The sequence below is a fragment of the Vipera ursinii genome (genome assembly GCF_947247035.1).
Source record: "Vipera ursinii genome assembly, chromosome: 3".
NCBI classification, from domain to species: domain Eukaryota; kingdom Metazoa; phylum Chordata; class Lepidosauria; order Squamata; family Viperidae; genus Vipera; species Vipera ursinii.
In genome coordinates, this window is record NC_139516.1 from 123,090,702 (window position 1) to 123,115,228 (window position 24,527).

The following is a 24,527-nucleotide window of genomic DNA, read 5'->3' on the forward strand; positions in this document are numbered from 1 at the left end:
CATCTTCTGGAGTCCATTTAAGCTTACACCTACTGCTTCAGTGACTCCATCCAGCCACCTCATTCTCTGTCGTCCCCTTCTTCTCTTGCCCTCAATCTTTCCCAGCATTAGGCTCTTCTCCAGTGAGTCCTTCCTTCTCATTAGGTGGCCAAAGTATTTGAGTTTCAGCTTCAGGATCTGGCCTTCTAAAGAGCAGTCAGGGTTGATCTCCTCTAGGACTGACCGGTTTGATCGCCTTGCAGTCCAAAGGACTCGCAGGAGTCTTCTCCAGCACCGTAGTTCAAAGGCCTCAATTCTTTGGCGCTCAGCCTTTTTAATGGTCCAACTTTCACTGCCATACATTGCAACTGGGAAGACCATAGCCTTGACTATGCGCACTTTTGTTGACAGGGTGATGTCTCTGCTTTTTAGTGTGCTGTCTAGATTTGCCATGGCTTTCCTCCAGGAGGAGCAAGCGTCTTTTAATTTCTTGGTTACAGTCCCCATCTGCAGTGATCTTGGAGCCCTTAATTACTGGCACTGCTTATCTGATTCCTCTTTCAAGGGCTGGCTGAAGGGATACCCAAAACTCATAGGAGTTTTTAAGGCCAGTGGATAAAACTGCAGCTCGACTCACTTGCTTGGTTCAGGTTATTGCTTGGTATTGCAATACCATTCAAAGGTTCCCTGATGGAGTTCTGAGAGCTAAAAAAAAAAAAAGAGAGAGAGAGATCTGGAACGAACTAGGGTGGGGAAGAGTCTGAAAGGCAGCAACAGACAAATTCTCTTGGCTTTGCTCCTAACTTTTATAAGTCCTTCTTCACAGGCTACAAGGCGGAAAGTCGCTTTAGGCCAGACCCTGGGCAACCCTGTTTGGCTGCTAAGATGAGATTAGGCTGCAGCCTCAAAGATGCCTCAAGATCGAATGCTGTAAATTATCCTAATTTACAGTCTAAATGTTGGAGATGTGGTAGTTTAGAAGCTACCTATTTTCACATGTGGTGGACTTGTAGAAATATAAAAGCTTTTTGGATCAAAATTTGGTGGAACATTCAAAAGATTTTTAAGAGAAAAATAAAGTTTTCTCCGCAATTGTTTTTATTGGGTATTGTGGTAGATTGTGATGTTAAAGAAACTAACTTGATGTTGAACACGATAACAGCAGCACGGTTACTGGTGGGACAATATTGGAAGAAGGATAGTTTGCCCACTATAGAAGAATGGGTGTTTAAAGTTTTGAATCTTGCAGAAATGTCTAAGATTTCTGTTTATTTGAAAGATCATTCACAGGAAAGATATATTTCAGTTTGGAGGAGATGGATAAATTATATTCAGAACAAATATGGGACTAAAAAGTTCCATTTAGCTTATGAGTAGATTTTAGTGGGATATTGTTATTGGTACTTTGTTTGTAGTTATGTTGAAGGGGAGTTAAAGCACATTATGAATTTGGTTAATTGTATATTATGCATATTTTTTATTTAGAATATGATTATTGTAACTATAATCCTGTATTTAGCTCTGGGAAGTGGGGGGGGGAAGTGGGTGGGTTTGGGGTGGGAGGGATTTGGGGATATATTGTAAAATTTTGTTTTTTGTAAAACTCTTTAATAAATAAATAAAAAAAAGATCGAATGCTGAAGGGAGCACGCTAGGTGGGGAGCCCGTCTGGGCCCCGTCGCCCGCTTTCTTTGCCTCGGAGCTCTCCAGAAAGTAGGCACAGAAGGGAGACGTCACGACTTTCCAACGGGGAGGGAGGGCTGGTAGTCGAAAGCTCCCCCAGCGGTTCTCGGACGTGAAGAAGCGAGGTGGGCGAGGCCTTCCCTCAGCGACTCCCTCCGCGGCGGGAGGCGAAGAGGGCTGGCCGGCTCCAATTCCACATCCTTCCCCGCGAGGGCTAGAGGAGAGGAGGAGCAACAAGCGTGCCAGCAACTGGCAGCTCGCACATGCAACAGCTCCGGCGCCGCCTCCCCGCCACCTCCAGCGGGGACCTGCTGCTGGCGCCGCCGCTCTCCGCTCCCTTTCGCGTCCCGCTAATTTCCCCCGGAGAGTGCTGCCGGCCGGGTGCCTTTTCTTCCCTGGGTAGGCTGCCGTCCAGAATCTGCCCCAGCCGCCTGCAGCCGCACTCTTTACTCCCCACCTCGCCGGAACCTTCCCGAGCGCTCCGGCTTGCCTTCCTGGGGTTGGCTCGGCTGTGCAAGTCCTGCTCGACCCGAGCCCCTTTCGGAGGATAGTTCCCGCGGTGAGTACAGCCGCCTCGCCTCGCCCTTCTGCCCTTTCCTGGAAACGGAGGTGTGCCAAAAGTGAAGCCTTCCCGGCAAAGGTGAGAGTCGGCGGCGCCCTGCTGCCTCGCCCTCTCCCCTGTTTACCGGAGAGGATAAAAGGCTGGCTCGATTTCGGTCGGTTTTTTTTAACTTGTCTGAAGTGGGCAGGAAGGTTGCTCGGCGGGCAGGCTCACGAAGGTGTATATAACTTTGAGTTCGGGAGGTTCGCTCCTCAGACTTTGCGTGGCACTCACTGCCTTGCCAGGCTTTGTCGCGGTTTCACACCAAAACAAAATCCGCGCGTACGCGGGATCGCTGCGTGTGTGGGGGGGCGCCTCGCGTTGTCTTCAGGAACTAAAAACACGGGACGCGCTGGACTGTTCCGTGTGTCAGTCCGAAGAATGCGAGGGTAGATTGAGAAGTGGAGGCAGAGACGCGGCCGGGTGGTGGTGGTGGGGGTTATAAAAGAGGTATTCTAGAGTTCTGCTTGCCCTGTAGGCAGAGAAACTTTGGATTTGGGTAGGAAAAGGGAGAAATTGTGACTTCACACGATTTGCCAAACGGTCGCGGGTGTGTTGTAGCTCAACTTTGTATCGCGCGTCTGCTTTGAAACGTTTGCCTCCAGCATCTTGCAGCTTTAAGCTGGGAATTTGTGCCCTTGTCGGCAGGGGGCGCTTGAAGTGAGTCTTCTTCCCGAGGATAATAAATTCGCGGCACCTCCTCCCCCCAAAAATACAAAACAACACAACACAACAAAACAAAACAAAAAACAAAACCTCAGGTCGAAGAAGAGGTTAGCGGCGTGAAAAGAAACGGGAAGAAATGCAGGTAGTTCCATGAAGCAAAACTGCTCTCTGTGCTCCTTTGTATTCCTGATCTTTTTTTAAAAAAAAGGGGGGGAAATGAGGCATTGGCTTGCTTGGCTAAGTTCTTTTAAGATCCACACGCAGCAAATAAAAACGGTTTCTAACTTGGCTTCAGCAGTGGCACCTAGATTTATATACCGCTCCATAGTGCTTACAGCACTCTTTCAGCAGTTTACAGTGTCAGCGCATTGCCCCCAATAATTTAGGTCTCATTTTACCGACCTCGGAAGGATGGAAGGCTGAGCAACCTAGAACTCCAAGGCTGTGGGCAGAGTTAGCCTGCAACACTGCATTCTTGCCACTGTGCCACAAGGGCTCTTTAATAGAATACTATATACTCCTTGTTCTCAGTAAAAGAACAGCCTTGTAGTGGAGTCCTTTGTGTGCTTACTAGGATGTGCATAAACCTGAATTTAGAGCGTCTTAAAAGCCTCCCGATGACTTTGAGAACATATCTGTGTAGTTAATAGCAGAGAAAGGGCTTGCTATTTTCTGGATGTTTTTTCAACTTCCCATGGTGGGATTTCCTAGTCTAGTGGGTGCTGATTCAAGTACTAACCAGGCTTAAGTCTGCTTTGTTTGGGAAGATTAGCCAAGATGGCTACCGGTAGTCAATAGTGTTGTAAACTAAGAAACCAAAAAGCCAAGATACGTTTTAAAATTGCTAAGCATATTGGTTTGTGCTTAAATTGTAAGCCGCCCTGAGTCTTCGGAGAAGGGCGGGATATAAATGGGATTAAAATAAATAAATAAAATAAAAATATACTTTGCATCATATAGGAAGCAAAAAAAAAAGACAGTAGCCTCTCCTCCAATATCTTCATGCATACTCCTTTCATATTGTACTGTAAAGTTAAATTACCAATATTTAAGTCAATTTATATTATTTTCTATTAAATATAAGAACTAGAATATGCAGCCTTGAACTCTGGTCAAGATCCCATCATTAAAGACTTTAAAAATCAAAAGAGAGAAAGGTTGTTCAGACCACTGTGTAATTCATAGGTCTCATCCTACCCTTTCTTGCAATTATAGAAGTATACATTATCTCATTCTTGTTATTCTATTAATCACCAAGCTATTGCTATGTTATGTTAAAATTGGGCATCTACAAGAATCTCTTGGAACCGGTATGCAGTATACCCTCAGATTATTGGAGCTCAGTTTTGTCCTCTTTAGATACAATGGACAAAATTCATTCACCATTTTACACATCAGTAGTGCCATTTTATGCATATGTAAAACCCTATTCACCATTTACAGAATAGCATTATACAAGCAAAAATCTCATTTTCTGCTTAACATTTATTTCATATATTAGTCTAGTGAACCAGTGTACGTAAAATAACTTATCTTCAAAAGGGAGTACAAAAGTAACACAAGACTATGTCATAGCCACTAGTGTCATATTCTTAATACCTCATGAAGTTATCTGCATTTATCAGTTTATTTCAGTAGATATGAAATATTTCTGTTGAAATAATACACTTAAATTTATAAAACTACATTAATGTTCACTTAGCAAACAATTCAGTTCTTCACACTGTATACATACTCTCAAATATCAAGTTAATGTTTTCCAACAACTGTTTATAAACAGTTATTATTGGCTTATTACTTTATATTGAAGTCCTGTAATACTAGAGGGAATTCTGGGCGTACTTAATATTGCCTCTCTACACATTACAGGAAATGGTTCTTGGGTTCTATCACAAAAAATAAATATAACCTGATTCGGTTGATAGTATATGCAATGTTCTTCATGCCACCATGTTGATTCTCTAACAAAAGGATAGCTTTGCCATTCTCCAGTTTGGCTTTCCCCATTTCTTAGCTAAGCATGATTGTAAAAATCAAAAGACAGGCAGGGTAACAAAAATAGAAGAAGGAAAAACTCTATAGTTTTCAAGGAAATTAGAATCTTTGGGGGAGCCAAATATGCTCATTCTAAAATGGACCATGAGGCCAGTTTTCCAGTACAGTAGATTAACACCAAGATTAATATTGGGTCAACAATCAAGTAGCAAACACCCAAACAAGGAACTGCCAAGCAAGCAAACAACAGTAAACAACAGACCAATCAACTCAATGAGACCACTTCCATCAACAGTGACAGGGCAAGTTACTACTAGAATATAAAATGAGAGCAAACTCCACTCCCTATTAGCACTGATAATGTTACATAGTTTGGTAATGAAACATCTGCAAGAAAACAACCAAGCTCAGAGAGTACCAAGGAACCCATAATTCAGCCCTGAGCTACTAATATTCCCTTCTATTGGTACAATGGATAGATCTTGCTATTCATTCACTTGAAAAAGAAAACATGCCTTCCTTAATTGATAGTTTTTTGAAAGAAAATGGGATAGTTTTGCCCAACAAACTTCTGAAATAGCACATGAAACCTCTGTATGTATATTTTAAGAACATATGGAGGCATATTATGCAAGTATGGTATACATTACCATGGTGAAATATTCCTTTTTCTAATATTAGTTTTCCACACATAATCAGTTTAAATGAAGCTCAGCTGCCTAAATCTATTACTGTTTTTAATCACAATATATTTATATTCAACTTAACCATCTGAGTTAAACTTGAGGTATTCTCAGTCCAAGATAAGTTATTGCCTTTGGGCACCATGAGGACTGTCCAGAGATAGTTGATTTTGAAGACTTGACCCTAAGGTATCAATTCAGATGTAAACCAATTAATATACCCAGAAAGAGTTTCTAGATAATCAATTAACTTTGTTGCTTTTGGTTTGGAATACTCAACTTTTCAATAAATACCAACATATCATCTAAAAATGGGGTTACTTTGCTTTCTATACCTGTATGAAATAGAACATGAATTTCAGTGTAGCCTTAGATCTAATCACAGTGGCTAGTAGTTCCAAACCAAATCAAACAGCAAAAGAAAGGAGAACCTTGAGGGAAAATAAAAAAATATTAAAAATTAAAAATATGCATTGCCAATACATTTTATCAAAGGCCTTCTCAATATCCAATGAAATGTTGACATTTGGATCCACCTTAGAATTATTTAAAGCTGTAAGATTTACTGATGTGTAAGCATCTCATCTGCAACAAATAAATCCTGCTTGATCAAGATGTACCAGCTGAACTAGTACAGTATCTTCTTGGGTTGGTTGGCAAGATAATAAATTTTCTAAATAAATAGCATTTCTCCATTTTTATTCATTAATGAAATAGGTCTATTTTTAGTACAATATACCTCATCCTGATTTGGTTGAGGAATAACAGTCCTGTAAGCTGGTAGAGTACCAGATACAAACATTCCGATAAATACTGAATAGCTTAGAAGCTGACATACCGCTATTATACTATTATTTATGTAAATCAATTTGGCACTGGCATTATTCTTCATACTACGGTACCATACTGTGCTTCATCATTATCACACATTGCCTGAATAAAAAGGTAACAATGTCTTCAAGATGACCTTGGCTCCCTGTGATTGTATCCATTCAATTTTCTTGCCATCATTATGGAAATATTTTCTCTCATTCTTGCCAACACTTTGCTATTGCCTTATTCCATGATGCTTTTTCAGTTTTCCAGTCTAGTGAACAGCCATGGAATTCCAAGTGATTTTCCATCCAAGTTTTAACCAGGCCCAAGTTGTTTAGCTTTTAAGAATCGCCAGTGTAAGCTAGACTCTTCTACCTGGTGTGGGCTCAGTTTTTTGACTCCCCCTATCTACTGAAAACTGAGCTAACAGAAACATTCATTTCCTATCAAATCCTTATGGGTTTTTTTGTAAATAAAAAGCTTGAAATATTAAATTTGTGTCTTCATGCGTTATGCAGCATTTGTCCTAACTATTGAAATAAAAACCTGAGCTTTGTTGCTTTATTGAAAATGCCAAAAGTTTACATGATTATTGTCTGACTTTCAAAAATCTCTGCTGTATCTGTGTTACTCACAGTCTGCCTTTCCCGAAAGCAATTTGTTTGCTCTTATATTTATCACTACTTTCAGTGCAATAACATCAGAGACTATGATATGTAGCTACTTAAAAATTCAATAACATTAAAGCCAGATTGCGTTGCAAGTGGATTCCAGGTTATTTTACTTGTTCTATCCAAATACTTCATAAGGACACATAGATCAAATAATCAAATATGAACATTGCAGTGTAATATTAAGGGCTAAGCCCCAGAATGAAAAAAAGCCACAGAATTAGGAAGATAAGATCTTAAAAGGAAAGAATCATATTTACCCTCAAATAGTGGAATAAATCACTATGTAATCTAAACAAATTCACACTACTTTCCTTGGCTTGACAATGCCTTATAGCCATCAGATGCTGGAAGGTGGCAGACCCCATAAGGCCAAATGGAATTTTTGAAACTGAAACAGTCCTTAAGGGGTGGCAAAAATCTCTCCCTTTGGATTCACCTTCCAGTAGGAACTATCAATAACTAGGTTATATCAAGTATATGTATATATCTAATTCCAATTATCTAGGACAGAGATCCCCAGCCTTGTGGGCACCAGGGACCGGTTCGGTGGAGAGAGGTTTGTCCATGGACTGGAGGGGACGTGGTTTTGTGTGCTGCCAGCATCCCATGGATGGGGGCTTTCCTTGTTTGTACGACCCGGTTGACTGGGGGTTGGGGACCCCTGATCTAGGAAATACTGTAGTCTTTTCTTGGTATGGCATGGCTTTCAGATTTGGCTACTTATTTGCATTGATCACTGATTTTATTTATATATTTGATTTCTATAGGTGCTCATCCCGGCAAACTACTCTGGGAAGCTCACAGTTCAGAATCACATAATTAGAATCTTTAAAACGTTTTAAAACAAAAACAATAAAACCATCAAAACTCTAAAAATAACCGTTAAAATTTGGATTTGTCTAAACTCATCACTTGACTTTCAGACTAATGCTATCAGGGTTTGTGATTGTTTTGAGACATAGTATAGCACACAATCCATATAGCTGCTAATAGCAGCTTTTCTTTCCTTTGTTGGTGATGTTTGAGTTTCAGCCACGGAAATTGGGCAGACAACTGCCATTACAGTATCACACAGAGGAGCTGTATGGGTAGTAGCAGAGCTCTAATTCTGATCCTGAGGTAAGGGCACATGTGGGCAATAGTGTGATTTACATTGACATGATTTCCTCCCAGCTCTGGAACAGGAGGAGAGCATAGCCAAGCAGATAAGGGAATGAGTCAGGATTTCCCTGAAAAGTAGTTGTTTTAATTTTTATTTTTAACAAGCCCATCTCTTATCACCCTCTTCTTTTTCTCATACAGCCACATGAAAGAGGAGGGGGGGGGGAAGGGCAGAAAGGAATTTAGTATAGTGGCAACTCTCTGTAGCTTGGGTGTACGAGGAGGGTACATTCTCTGAGCTTGTGGTCTGGTTTCCGAATGTTTTGTTACCAGGCTAGGTAACAACTTCTGGAAGATGTTACCTAGCCTGTTAATGAAACTTTTGGGAATCAACCCACAAGCCTGGAGAATGAACCTTCACTCTCAGGAGTTTAGTAAACTGACCTTAACTCTAACCACGATAGCATGGGGTTTGTTTTTTTTTTTGTTATACCAAATCTTTGAGATAGAACTAGGAGGACTTCATGGTCAGCACTTGATTGTCTGGGTCATCTGCAGTCATGCATTACCGCCACATGGGAGGGACTTAATTTCCCTGGGGAACTGCTGACTTAATCATTTTTGCCATCTGAACAAGCCCAAGACATTATGTTGATTGATTAGCCTTTGAAATTCTGGTAGATTCTCTTTGTTTCTTTTGTGTGTGGATATTTTGTACACTACAGTTGAATATCAAGTTGCTGTTGAGTGTGAATGATATATTTAAGCATAAAACAATCCTCCTGGTGATTTAATTGACAGAAAATGTGCTGACTCAGAATTCTGAAAATCTGCTAGGTTGATTTCTGTACCTATATATAGTCAAAACCCTAAATTTTTACAGGGCCAAAACAATAATGATCCTGAGAAGCAAATGGTTTAGATGGGTTTGTAACAAGCACACAATTAAAAACACTTCAGCAGCTTTCAGTAGTGCTATATTAAGGGAAATGTTCTTTGTGGCATTTTGTTGTTGATAAGCCAAACTGTAGAATTCAAACAACCTGTTAAAATATTCCGTTGAGCATAAGGTTTATGTATCCTATTTTAGGAGAGGCAGCCATTTAATGTTATCCTCCCATCTTCTACCCCCAGGGCAGGCCTGTAATTACTAAACATGAGCATTGAGAAAATCTTTTGTTTTATGTCTTCTATTTATCCTTTCTGAGGTAGCGCAGCAATTGGTAATATATTACTTCTTTCAAATGCAACAGGATTCCCCCAAAGGAAGGCAGAATGGTACTGTAGGTAAAGAAATTGTGTTGCTTCTATTAGATGAACAGTTTTATTAAAGCATGAATGTTATATGTAATTATAATCTGGCCTCCTTCTTGCTTTTTGCTGCTGCTTCCTTTCACTGTTTAAGCTGCAGATACAGTAACTACTGAGGCACTCAACTGGTCTGGCGTCTCCATTGTGGAGCCCTCCAGATGTTGCAGAAGAACAAGCCACACTACTCCTTACGATTAGCCCTGCTGGCTAGGACTGCTGAGAGTTGTGATTTAGCAGCCTCCAAAGGCGTGAATCTTAGAATATAATATCCTCTAACAAGGCTGGTTGAACAAGAGTTTAGCTCAGCCATGGCAAGAAAGCCGCCTTTAAAACTTGCTGACCTCTAGCGTATACAGTTTAGGGCTGACCTCTAACCTATACAGCTTCAGGCTGGAGTATTTTAGGCTCTACCTCTCACATTGAGAATCTGACCTGCTGTTATGATTTGAAAATGTTCCTTGATGTCCGAGGGCTGTTAATCTGGCATGTGGGAGGGCCACTTTCTGAGTTACTCCCAGGCTATAAATACAGTTCATACAGAGTTGTGTTTGGTACCATCATCTTGTAAGAATGCATCTTCTTATTAGTGTTGTAATTATCTTGCTTTTAATTCCCTAATTCTGTACCTTTATTTTTTTTTAATATGCTTTACATTGTAAGATGCCTGGAGTCTATTTTTGTCATTCCTTAGATTATATCCCACTCTTCTAGGAGTTCAAGGTAGTATGCATAGTATGTCCATAACCACAACTCTGTGAAGTAGGTTAGGTTAAGACTGAATGAGTGGTTAAATCACCTGATGAAATCCAAGGATGAAGGTTCACTTGAATATGGATCTCCCTAGCTATAATCCAATCCCTTAACCAGAACATCACATTCAAAGGTGTTTGCAAACAGAAAGGTAGCAGAAGCATTACATAAATAATATGGCTATTTAAATCACTTCTTTGCTGCCCTGCCAAAAATATATTTGGTTCATTCATAAGTAAGTATAGAAAGTCTCCGGTGACCATCTGCAAAGTTGTCCTGAGCATTTGGCTGTTCCTTATTGAGAAGTCCCTTGTAAAATGGATCTCAGCAGATGGTAGCGTGTAGCTGGCCTTGTCTACGTATGGAAGCTAAGCAGGGTCACACCTGGTTTAGTAAATGGATGAGAATACTATATGGAATACTAGTGCTGGAGAACCGAAAAGCGAGCCTGGGAGAAGGTTATGATAAACATGTCTATGGAGATTCTCAGTCATCCAGGTCATGGTAGTCCCAAAGATGCTTTTTTGGGCGGCTTGTTATGTTATGATTGTTATTTTATTTATTTATTTTTATTTTATTTTAATTCCATTTATATCCCGCCCTTCTCCGAAGACTCAGGGCGGCTTACAAGCTTAGCAGTAGCCTTCATTCTATGTATGTGCCTGCTTATTAGGGCTTTCACACCCCCCCCCCAAGCGGCATTATTACAAAGTCAGATTATTGCTCCCAACAATCTGGGTCCTCATTTTACCTACCTCGGAAGGATGGAAGGCTGAGTCAACCTTGAGCCTGGTGGGATGCGAACCTGCACTAATTGCAGGCAGCTGGTGTTACTTAACGAGGCATTAGCCCACTGCTCCACCAAGGCTCTTTGTTATGATAAACAATTACTGTATTCTCAAGAAAATTAAGTGACGCGGTGGTTCAGTGGGTTAGGACGCTGAGCTTGTCGATCAGAAGGTCGGCAGTTTGGCGGGTTGAATCCCGAGTGCCGCGTAGCAGAGTGAGCGCCTGTTACTCGTCCCAGCTTCTGCCAACCTAGCAGTTCGAAAGCACGTAAAAATGCAAGTAGAAAAATAGGGATCATTACGGTGGGAAGGTAACAGTGTTCCGTGCGCCTTTGGCATCTAGTCATGCCAGCCACATGACCACAGAGACATCCTCGGACAAGCGCTGGCTCTTCGGCTTTGAAACGGAGATGAGCACCGGCCCCTAGAGTCGGAAACGACTAGCACGCATGTGCGGGGGAACCTTTACCTTTACAAGAAAATCATATGGACATGTCTATGAAGTTAGCTTAACCAGGCACCTTTCCTTTCAGTATAGCAGTGTCGACTTCAACTCCCAGAATTCCCCAGCCAGTTATGCTGCACTTCAGGGGAAGGCAAGCCTCCCAGAAGCAGCTAATTTCTAATCCTATTCCTTAAAATAGCCAAGAACCCTAAAATAGACAAATAATTTTCCTGGCTGGAGAATTTGGGGAGTTGAAGCCCACATATCTCAAAGCTGTCAAGGTTGAGAAACACTGTAGTCTAGTACACAGAGCAAAGGAACTTCAGAAACTGAAAATTTTATCTGATTGCTCTACTCAGCAGTGTAAATTGTGATTTGGCTGATTCACAACCTTCTCCTGCAATTATTTGTTTTACTCATTGCCACTTTCATCAGTAACATCTGATGAAACACAGACATCAGTCTCTGGCTGCAGGCCAAGCATCATAGTTGATCTGAATATTCATCTCAGTGTTTTTAGTATTACAAAATACTTCTGAACTATATTTAAAAGTATTGAACTGAGAGATGAAAAATACAGAGAAATTTGGAATGCTCCCTCAGTAAAAACAAGATTGATCGTGAATCAGTATTGGTAGATGACATAAGGAGAATATTAATGTATTAAAAGACTAACCCCCACAATTATTTGATTCTTATCTCTAAGTAAAAGTTTTTTTTTTAAAAATCAATGCATAAGATACAACTTCGGTATTATTGTACATCTTTTACTGATATTCCTTGAGCCCCCATAGACCCTAATTGGGCAAAGGTGTGATATATCTGACATTTCTGAGTATATTTTTTACATATGAGTTTTTTTTAAAAAATGATGAAACGGAAAACGAGCATAGAGAATCAATTTATTAGTGCAGGCCCACCCCATTACCTCATTTAAGATCTTTGGTCTAAGGCTGATTACTTAATGAAGTGTTATTTTTATAGCCTCCTTATCTTGTCCCCTTTGACAATTCAGGATCATTGTGAAACTTGGTTTCACCTTCTAAGTGGATTCTTCTGAGGTCTTGTTTTTTCAGTATCGGTCCTCTGTTGTGTCTCTTGCATGCTTCAGCCCCAGTGCATCTTCAGAGCTGCTAGTCAAGCATTTACTGTCATTACTTTATTCAGCAACTGAAACTTTTATTTCATTGCATTGTTTCTCAAAATACTTCTCTTTAGAGTGGGAAACCCATGACCTGTGGGCCATTTTGCATTTCCTCCAATACTCTGAGATAGAGACACCAAGATTCACCAGTCAAATGGTTGGTTTTCAGTGGTGTGAGCTTGTCTATTTTAGGGTTCTTGGCTGATTTAAAGAATAGGATTGGAAATTAACTGCTTCTGGAGGCTTGCTTTCCTCTGGTGTGTAGTTTGTTGGATCCAGTTTTGCTAATTCTGCCTTAAATCTACACTACAGTATGTCCTTGTAACATTTGTAATAAACATGGTTTAGGCTTTGATTCCATTCTTACTCCATCTTATGTCAACTTGGCATTCCCTTTCTATGGCATATTTGCTCTCTAGAGGTTGCTCTAAGCAGTATTCTATGGCTATGGAGTATAGTCAGTTTTTATAGTGTTTTTTTCTTTTGGAATTTTTGACATTACTTTTGTGGGTAGGTGGCATCTTACTGAGCATTCTGGTTGTCCTCTCTTGCATTTCCATATTCCTTTTGGCTCTATAGTTGCTAACCTTTTATTGAATTTTTGTTTAGAGAGAATAATAATGCTTGAATTGGAGAAAACATGCCTTCAAATACTAGCTCCAGGAGAACCTGAGCAGGGTATGTTAGAGCGTGCACAGTCTTATTTTCTGAGATAAACCAGGAGCAAACATAGTAGTCTACATTAAGTGGTGGTTTATCTTACACTATCCACAATATCATACAACAGGAACAATATAAATACATGTGCTAATACAGCAGGATCCAAACCAGTTACAGCAGGAAACGGAAGAGAGAGAACACATTAGCGGAGCCTTCCCTTTATACAAAGGCTCTTAAAGAGATGCAGACCCTGCTGAGTCATTCCCATCATTACATCTTAAATCTTACATTATACAAGCTGGTTAGCTGTTTAATCAATACCTTGTCAGGGTAATATGCTTCCATCCCTTGCTTGGGAATTCTCCAAAGGTACATGGTTGACCATGGTGAGAAATGAAGTGTTGGACTAAAATGGGCTTTGGCCTGTTCCATTATGATAATCTTCCTGTGTAGTGCTCTGAAAATTTTATCTATTTTAGTAATGCTTCAGGCTAGCTGTAGTAACTTCAGCCTCTTGGCTGTAGGCAACCCTCCCACAGCTCACGTGTGGCCCACAAAAGTTCCCAAGATTGGAAGAAACTAAAATGTTGGACTTGTATAGCACCCCAAATTGGATTATTACCTACACTTTTTAGGCAAAAAATAATAGATTCATTAAACAAACATTGTGATGATTGCACAGTCTTTTTTCTCTGCAATGATGGATAGGGATAAGAAGGAAGTTGACAGAATAATGCATAGAAAAAGATGTACTACATTCATCATGTCCAGTTAATATACAACAAAAATGTTTATTAATAGATGGAGATTTGAACAATTATGTTATATAAATATGGCCTTTTAATTACTATTAAGCTATTAGTACATAATATACAATTACATCATTAAATATGTATAATTACCATTATTACATAATGCAGTATTTTAAAATCTAAAATGGAAGCAAAGAATTCCTGTTTTTGTGAAATTGCAGAAAAGGGTGGGGGTAAAAGACATTGGATACAGTGGCAAAAAAAGCCAGGCTAGTATTAGCACCAGACCAAATTAGGGGAAGCCGGTGAAAATTAAGTCATGTTGAAGAACTGTATTTTAATCCCTTGCCCCGCTTTCTCTGTATAGTCTGTCATCATTTAGTCACCCACAATTGGATAAATGAAGAATTTTCCATGATTGGTTCCCGATCTCGCACCAGAAATCATGGCCTGCCTTAATGAAATTTTAACCTTTAAGTTGAAGTCAGATGTCATGTGAGTATTGCTTTCAACATTTTCATTGCAGCGTATAATTGCATTGCTGCTACTGTTGGGCAACAAATCACATTTGCCTTTGTTATGCAAAACACTGTTTTTAAAAGAAAAAAAAACTTGGCTCACACAGATGTGATATGCTTCCACTGTGGAAAGTAAGAAGATGCAGCCTCTTTCACGGTTCTCTGACCCTTCAGATGGGTTGGACCTGGAATCCCATAATCCTTAATCAGGATGGGCAAAAGCTGAGGATTGGGGGAGTTTAGATCAACTGATCTGGAAGGCATCCAGTTGCAGGGGGGGAGGGGCAGAAGATTTTAATTTGAGCAAAAAAAAAAAAGCCTATGTTTTGGTAATGAATGAAAATTTTCCCTGAAGCTCTTCTCTTTCTCCCCTATTTTCTTTTTTCAACCTCTGCAACCATGTTACAAAGGCACCTGACTGTGATAAATGGATAAAGTGAAATGCTGCAAGGAGGTATGCCATGGAGGGGGGCGGGGAGGAGGGAGTGATAACTAGTTCACCTGCTGTTTTGCTCCTTAACTTAGATCAGGGGTGTCAAACTCAATTTCATTGAGGGCCGCATCAGCATTGCGGTTGCCCTCAGGGGGCCGGGTGGGTATGGCCAGGGTGGGCGTGGCTAGAGTGCGTATGGCCTACTCGGTGGGCGTGGCCAGCTCTACATCGTTCGCATTAAGGGTGCCTATGGGGGCCTGGGCAGGAGTGGGGCAGATCTGAGGGTCTCTGGCAGAAGAAGGGTCTCAGGGCCAAGGCAGTGGGGGCCGTTCCCTCACTGTTTCCAGGATGGCTTTGCGGGCCGCATGAAACCACTTCGCGGGCCGGATCCGGCCCCCGGGCCTTGTGTTTGACATGTCTGACTTAGATTTTCTAACACCCACTGGCCATGTGATTGAAGCACATCTGGATTTAAATATTGTCACATATTTAATCCTATTTTTTTTTTTGAATAATTGCCAAGATCAGAGTGAGGCTAAGAGAAAGCTTAGCGTTAGATAATTATTTGTTTCTCCTGTTTACTGACGTGCGTGTGTAAATACTTGAAAGAGGAGTATCATTTTCTGTTCCTCTCTGCTCTTATCCATCCTCTTTCATATTCCCTCATGAAATCAGTTATAAACCACTATGCACCCTGTTTTTGTCTTTTCCAATTTGTCTCTGTAAAGTATTGCTGACTTGAAAGAATGTGTGTTTTATCAGCCATGCCAAAACATATTTCAAACTGACCTCTCTGTGACATAGAGGTTTTGCCAGCTGTTCATGGTAGACTAGTTTTTAACGGTTTTAGCCCAGAGTGTTGCCCAGCCAAGAACAGGTGGCAGATTACTGTTTTGAAACTCCCTAGAAATCTGAGAAGCCCTTAGAGTCTAAACAGACATTTGCAGGTAAAATTAGGAATTGTAGCCACAGCCTTTCATGAAGCTTTCTCCTTTGGTAACCCAGGAAAGCAGCAATATAAAGCTTTGGTGGTAGGGGATTTTTCCAGGAGCAGAGTAGATTATGATGATGATGAGGATTCTTCTTCTTCTTCTTCTTCTTCTTCTTCTTCTTCTTCTTCTTCTTCTTCTTCTTCTTCTTCTTCTTCTTCTTCTCCTCCTCCTCCTCCTCCTCCTCCTCCTCCTCCTCCTCCTCTTCTTCTTCTTCTTCTTCTTCTTCTCCTCCTCCTCCTCCTCCTCCTCCTCCTCCTCCTCTTCTTCTTCTTCTTCTTCTTCTTCTTCTTCTTCTTCTTCTTCTTCTTCTTCTTCTTCTTCTTCTTCTTCTTCTTCTTCTTCTTCTTCTTCTTCTTCTTCTTCTTCTTCTTCTTCTTCTTCTTCTCCTCCTCCTCCTCCTCCTCCTCCTCCTCCTCCTCCTCCTCCTCCTCCTCCTCATCATCATCATCATGACTACTCCTAAGGAAGGCTTTGACTTTGTTGTGTTTGGGATTAGCATATTTATGACTTTGTCTTCTTTGGAATCTCAAATTCTAGCAAACAAATACTGGTAATCCTTGACTGATGATCACGACTGGGACCAGAATTTCCATTGCTAAGCAAGGCAGTCGTTGAACATCATGCCTGATTTAAGACCCTTTTTTTGCCAGGATTGTTGAGCGAATCACTACTGTTGTTAAGGGATTCACCTGGTTGTTAAGTGAATCCAGCTTCCATTGACTTTGCTTGACAGAGGCTGGCTGGGAAGCTTGCAAAGGGCAATTACATGATAAATACTTCCCAGTTGCCAAATGCCCAAATTTTGATCATATGACTGGAAATGTTGCACTGATCATAAGGGCAATAACTAGTTACAAGTCACTTTTTTTCAGTGCTGTTGTAACTTCATGCGATCACTAAATCAATGGTTCTAAGACGAGGACTGCTTATAGCTGCATGTGTTAGATCAGGGGTCTTGAAACTTGGCCCTTTTATGACTTGTGGACTTCATCTCCCAGAATTCCTCAACCAGCATGCCTGGCTGATGAATTCTGGGAGTTGTAGTCCACAAGTCATAAAAGGGCCAAGTTTCAAGACCCCTGTGTTAGATCAATGTAGAGCAAAGGTCCTCAAACTTGGCCACTTTAAGACTTGTGGACTTCAACTCCCAGAATTCTTAAAAGTTTTAAAATGGTCAGGTTTGAGGATCCCTGATGTAGGGTCTGGAATAACATGCCTTTGAGAACCTGGCTCAGATCAAGAGGAATACCAGAAGTGAGTTTGTAAGTCTTTAACACAAAAATCCATTTTGGGACTTCTTTTCTACCCCCCCCCCAGCTTTTTTGATGTTATCAGTTTTATTTACAGGGTGGCTTTAATGTTTTTATTGCTGAACCATTGGTAATTAAAAACCCTCACATATATACTGCAGAAATTTCAGATCTATCAATTGATGCTCCTCTATATTTTGTTTATTTTCATTACAGGGAAGCAAAGCCACATTTGCAAAAAAACAAAACAAAACACCTTGTTGTTTACGGTGACTTCTGAACCTGAGGTTCTTGGAGACTTAGCTATGAAACTATTAGATACAACAAATAAGTTTCTGTGAGGAATAAGATTGCCTATAGGCTTCCTTTTTCTATTACCTGTGGAGTATCACTACAATCTCAATTAGACATTCCTATTTTCTGCAGAGTGGGGGCTTGGTCTCTTTTGTGTGTATTCTAAATATATGCCCAAGAAAGTATGTTGAAATTCTTTATGTTTTTATCATTATTTTTGCTAGAAAAACCAAATTCCAGAAAAGACTTGGAAAGGATTTCTTTTAGAGCAGGGGTGTCAAACTCAATTTCATTGAGGGCCGCATCAGCATTGCGGTTGCCCTCAGGGGGCCGGGTGGGTGTGGCCCAGGTGGTCATGGCCTACTGGGTGGGCGTGGCTAAAGTGCGTATGGCCTACTGGGTGGGCGTGGCCAGCTCTACATCGTTCGCATCAAGGGTGCCTATGGGGGCCCGGGCAGGAATGGGACACATCTGAGGGTCTCTGGCAGAAGGAGGGTCTCTGGGCCAGGGCCAAGGCAGTGGGGGCCGTTCCCTCACTGTTTCCAGGATGGCTTCACGGGCCACATGAAACCACTTCACGGGCCGGATCTGGCCCCCGGGCCTTGTGTTTGACATGTCTGTTTTAGAGTATAACTCAATGTTTAGAGAACTTTCCTAAACAACGTAGAGCTTAATAATACTCAAGCGTTCATAGAGAAGAGGCTGCTAAATTTTCTTAGTTGAGTATTGCTAAAGGAATTGTTGTAAAGATGACAGCCTTAATTTTTTCAGCATGGCTTTTAATCTCGAACTTCAAAAACCAGCTCCGTATGTGGGCTATTTTGTAGTTCTTATATTTTGATCCTATACTCTCCACTGCAAATTGTTGGATTAACTGGTTACAAATAAAAAAAATACATGATTGAAGTCATTTCCTGGGACTGAAAGAGATTTTCCCTGCCCAGAGACAGGGAGGCAGTTGTTTTTTGACCCTAGCTCCTCAACTGAAGAAGACTTCACCTTCCCTATTACAGTTTTATTGATTTCTTCTTGGCATATGTAATTGGTGTTGCACAGAAAATTTTGGATTCAATCTCAGTTGGGAATGTCATTCAAACTGCAGGTGAAGAGTGAAGAAATTGGACATTGGAAGTTCCCATTACCTTCCTTTATATAATAAGCTTTAGCCTGTGTTGACCTTGAAGAAAAATGAAATGTGCAAGTAATTCGGTTGTTCATGTTTATCTAAGGAACTCTGCCATGATTTGAAAGCCATAACAGGAATTGGCAGTGAAATGTCACAAAGCATCTACATTTTTAACCATTGTTTTTTCTGCTCTTGCCTGCCTAGAACAAGGGCTTTGAATAATTAATGCTCACTTTAAAGGGACTGAAAGGAGGGGAAATGATTAAAAGGTACTTTTTGTTTTCCATCTCCCTAGTAACACAGGTAGTCCTCGACTTACGGCCACAATTGAGCCCAAAGTTTCTGTTGCTAAGTTAAACGTTTTGCCCCACTTTACAATTTTTCTTGCCATAGTTGTTAAGTGAATCACTGCAGTTGTTAAGTTAGTAACACGATTGTTAAGTGAATCCAGCTTCCCCATTGACTTTGCTTGTCAGAAGGTCGCAAAACATGACTCCAGCAACCGTCATAAATGTGAATCAGTTGCCAAGCCTCTGAATTTTGATCACATGACTAGGGGTGCTGCAACATTCGTAAGTGTAAAAAACAGTCATTAATCACTTTTTTCAATACTGTTGTAACTTTGAGCAGTCACTAAATGAATGTTGTTGCGATACCTGTATAACACACCAAATGGGAGTGCTTGCTCCCATTTATGGCTTAATAAAGTTAGATTCAATCTCCATGTCCATCACCCCCTTCCTCAAGCAGGTAAATAAACCAGATCATGCCGACCTCAAATCCAAGCAAGCAGAGCATATAAATTATAAATTATGATGAGTGAGTGGTACAACTACCAATCAAAGGATGGCAACACTGGCTATTTCTTAACAGGTTATGTTTCATGGGGAGGAGAGAACTGGAAGAGGGGATGTTGGGAGGTGCAGGTGAAAGGATGGATGTAACACAAGTGCTCAAGCCCTGCCAAGGCTTACTTCCCCATGTCAGGTAGACAGTGCTCTGAATAATTTTAAGGCCAAGGCTGATAGCATTGATGAGATATTACTCTTTTATGGCAATAAGAGAACCTTTTAAAAATGCATTTTGTAAGTTGTATAATTTAAAAGTCCATTTGTTCTTTTGCACCAATTTCTTCTCTCTCTCTCTCCCCCCTCCCTGCCTATTGCAGAAGTGTTTCTGAACCTTGGCAGCTTTAAAGATATGTGGACTTCAACTCCCAGAATTTCCCAGCCAGCATTGCTTAAACAATTTATAAACCCTGAAAGGAATTTAATGATGACTGCAAGAAAAAAAAAGCATAATAAAAGAAAAGACCCCGCTCGCCCCAAAATGTATACATAAGAGGTAGTTCTTTCTTATACCGAACCATGGTATAGAATAGAATAGAATAGAATAGAATAGAATAGAATAGAATAGAATAGAATAGAATAGAATAGAATAGAATAGAATAGAATAGAATAGAATAGAACAGAACAGAACAGAATAGAATAGAATAGAATAGAATCTGGAAGGGACCTTGGAGGTCTTCTAGTCCAGCCCTCTGCTCAAGCAGGAGAACCTATACCATCTCAGACAAGTGACTTTCTAGCCTCTTTTTAAAAATCTCCAGTGATGGAGCTGACGATTTCTGGAGGCAGGCTGTTCCACTGGTTAATTGTCCTCGCTGGAAGTGTCTCCTGAATTCCAGATTGCTTCTGTCTTTGATCAGTTTCCAACCATTGTTTCTTGTCCTTCCCTTTGGTGCTTTGGTGAATAATGTGACCCCCCCTTCTTTGTGGCAGCCCCTCAAATACTTGGTGTGTTTAATAACCTTGAAGGTGTTGCGGTATGCTTTTGTTGCATCAAAATGAGTTGCCAAATAGATTTCCGAAAATAGCTGCATCTAGACACATGTGCAAAGAACAGATTGATCTTCCTAGCCAGCATATGATACATATATCTACATATAAAATACATATGTCTGTCTGAATTCAGGCAGATTATAAATCAATATATGGACTAAAGATAAAACCAGCAGTTGTTAAATGTCCCAGTTTTAAAAAATATATTTTATTCATTTTGTATATACAAGAATATGCCCAAATTGACTTTCCAAGCTTTATGGCAGGGGTGTCAAAGTCAATTTCATTGAGGGCCGCATCAGCATTGCGGTTGCCCTCGGGGGGGCCGGGTGGGTATGGCCTGGGTGGGCGTGGCCTACTGGGTGGGCATGGCTAGAGTGCATATGGCCTACTGGGTAGGCGTGGCCAGCTCTACATTGTTGGCATCAAGGGTGCCTATGGGGGCCTGGGCAGGAGTGGGGCAGATCTGAGGGTCTCTGGCAGAAGGAGGGCCTCTGGGCCAGGGCCAAGGCAGTGGGGGCCGTTCCCTCACTGTTTCCAGGGTGGCTTCACGGGCCGCATGAAACCACTTTGTGGGCCGGATCCGGCCCCCGGGCCTTGTGTTTGACATGTCTGCTTTAGGGAAACTTAAAATGGAACAGAAGCATTTATTTAATAACAAAATTTACAGAGATTACTATTGTAAATAATATTATCTGCCAAGGAATTTCTTTTTTCTTTTTTTGAAAATTTTTATTAGTTTTTGTAGGGTTAAAAAGGAGGGTAGGGAAATGGGGGTTTGGGATAGGGTAAAGGAAGAGTTGGGGGTGAGGGTTGGGGTTTCCCCCAGTAACATTCAAAATTTGGCAATCAGCATGTCGTCTGGGTAAATGTACGTAAATAAAGATAATAAAGCTAACAATAACACTGATAGGTATAATAAATTATCAAAAATAATACTAAATTTTCAATGTATAATATCATTCTTACTCAAATAAATTCAAAATTGCATATCACATTCCTTTCTCTGTAACTCGCTTATCTAGCCATTGATAAAATTTATTCCAAGTAAACTAAATGTTCTTTCTGTTTAATCTCTAAAGTTAATCTATCCATTTCTGCACAATCCAGTATTTTCTTAATTAATACGTCTTCAGTCGGTAACTTTTCATTTTTCCAATATTGGGCATACATAATTCTCGCTGCTGTCAATACATGTAATATCCGCTCCCCTTGTCATAGTTAGGGCCTATCATTCCTAAGAGAAACAATGCTGGTTTAAATTCTATTTGTTTTTTAATCATCATCTCTAACCATAAGTGTATCTTAAGCCAAAACCTTTTTGCTTTAGGACATGACCACCAGATGTGGTAATAAGTACCTGGTCTTTGATTACATTTCCACCAAACATTTGAAGTATTTTTAAACATTTTAGCTAGTCTCACTGGTGTCATGTGCCATCTAAAAACATTTTATACAAATTTTCTTTATATGATACAGCTTTGGTTAATCTAATATTTCTATCCCATAGCTTTTCCCATTCTTCAAGCTCTATAGTATGTCCAACATTTTTTGCCCATATTACCATTGTTTCTTTAACTTGTTCCTCCTCCATCTTTATGTTAAGCAGTAATCTATAGAGTTTTTAAATCAGCTTTTCATCTGTTTTTAGCAATGTAAGATCAAGTTCTGTTTGTTCCTTGTAGAGCCCCAGTGCTTTCACATCTTTTTCATATCTTGATTGAATTTGTAAATATGGCCACCATGATAGGTCAATACCTTGTTGTTGTAAGTCTTGTCTAGATTTCAATCTTCCTTCATTGTCTAGTAAGTCTTTATATGTTACAAGTTTATCATAGTTAATTAAGTTTGGGTAAGCAAAGGCTTCCATTGTTGAAAGCGATTTAGGTATCTTAATATAATTTTTCTTTTATTTTTTCCCATTCTAAGAGAAGTGCAGGAATTTCTGCATGGAATTTCTGTCTATATATATTATCCTAAGAAAGTTAACTGTAGAGAAACAGTTGCATGCTGGTATAAAATTGTTCTCAGATGTTTTCAAGAATAGGAGTGTTCTATCTGGGAGAAGAGATAGGTATATCTCATTACAGCTGTCAAGTCATTAGTGGAGGTGTACTTCATAATGTTTATGACATCTTCTGTTTATATGTCAGAAATGTGTATACAGTATTTTTTCTTATGCAATATTCTAATAGCTATGACACCTTAGACCATGTCACAATCTGTAAATTTATAATCATGTAATCTTTCACAGCTTCTGATTTCCCTTGTTCCTATATTTATCTATTTATCAAAGTCAGCAAATCACCTTTAGCAAATTTAAATAATTTCCCAAGGAGATATATATTACATATTTAATTATTCTAAAGTATTTTAAAGAAATAATGTTCCAAATTTAGCTATGCCTTTAATCTGTTTTTATCTTTTGTATTTCAAGCCCTAGGAAAACTTTTTTTTCCCTTTTAGCTGTCTTTAAATCCTTTTGTTTATTTCTTTGCTTTTTATTTTAATCTGTCCTGTGAGTTGAAGGTGCACTCACTGGGTAGTTTAAGAAACTTTGCTGCTTGGAAGATCTATGAAAACTTTAAAATGTCTCTATTTTAGCATGCTCTAAAAATGGAGTAAGCAAACCTATTGTTCTTTAGACAGGCTTTGGATGAGGCTGTGGGCATGATGTTTTCTTCCATGACTCCCAGCACTCTATTTACAAGTTCCTCTGGATCCTGCAGTTTCCTCACAAGGAGCTGTCTTCTGGAGCTTGAGTGAGTGATCTCTCAACTTCTCCTTGTTCAGAGAAACTCCATTTACTTGGGCTCACTGCCCAGCCGCCAGTCTTGCCTTGGCATCATCTGCAATGCTTGATGACATGTTACTTTGCTAAATTCTCCTCCCAGAAGAATGCAGTTTCATTGGAGCACTATAGTATAGTACCACTTTTCCTTCCATAAGACATTGAACTAACATTTAAGCTAGCCTGATATGTAAGTTAACTAACATTTAACTTGAAAGAGGTTTAAGATAATGAAACTGGAAAGTGTACATGAAGTTTGGTAACATAAGAAGGAAATTAGCATTACAGTGGTGCCTTGGTACTCAATTGTTTTAATACTCATCGAATTTGGTACTCAACACAGTTTGACACAAAAATTTTGTCCCAATATTCATTGTTTGTTTGGTACTCAATGCACAAGCTAGAACTTGGTGATGACAGCTGTCTTGTGACTTACTACATTATTCCTTATGGGAAACATTTGTTTGGTACTTATCATTTTTGGTACTTATCGTGCTTCCTGGAATCAATCAATGATGAGCAATGAGCTACCATTGTACATTTAAAAGTAATTATATCATATGAGCAGTGAAGGTGATGAAACTGGAACAGTTCTGCAACAACTCATGTTTCTTCATACATATATCTCTACATGCCCTGAAAACTTGTTTTCAATTTGTTTTTATTGGCAGAGATACAAGTCTGGAATGAAATAGTTCCAGGAACACAACTGAAAATAAATCTGCACAAATCTCTCTTTTCCTGACCCTAGCAATTATTGTGGTATGATGTGTTATGAACTGTAGATATCATAAGCTAAGGCTGGTATGGTTATACATAGTTCGAGTTCATAGTTTGGTCAGTTGAATCAAGTGGGTTTGGAAGCCCCGTGAGAATGGATTGTTACAAGATATAAATATAATACTTTGCTTGTGGGGTGTTCAGTTAAAACAGGAGTCTTCAAACTTGGCCCTTTTATGACTTGTGGACTTCAATTCCCAGAACTCCTTAGCCAGGCACACTGGCTAAGGAATTCTGGGAGTTGAAGTCCACAAGTCATAAAAGGGCCAAGTTTGAAAACCCCTGAGTTAAAATGATGCCTGGATTTATTAGTCAAAAGGTAAAGAAGCCCTCAGTTGAATCCAGCTCCTGCTGATTATATAGACATAACTACGGTATGTTGGTATTTTTGGCAATAATGTGAAAATATCTTGCCATTCCAGTCTTTTAGGATGTTTTTCAATTGCTCAGTTTA

General features: G+C 40.0%; 1 protein-coding gene across 1 annotated transcript in view; it reads left to right on the forward strand.

Moving 5' to 3' along the window:
* Window positions 1–1,899: 1,899 nt before the first annotated feature.
* The window catches only part of SEMA5A (semaphorin 5A), a 199,978-nt gene continuing 177,350 nt past the window's right edge, over window positions 1,900–24,527 (forward strand). The window contains exon 1 of the mRNA XM_083360625.1: window positions 1,900–2,302. The gene's annotated coding sequence lies outside the window, so the exon portion shown is untranslated. The remainder of the gene's footprint in view (window positions 2,303–24,527) is intronic.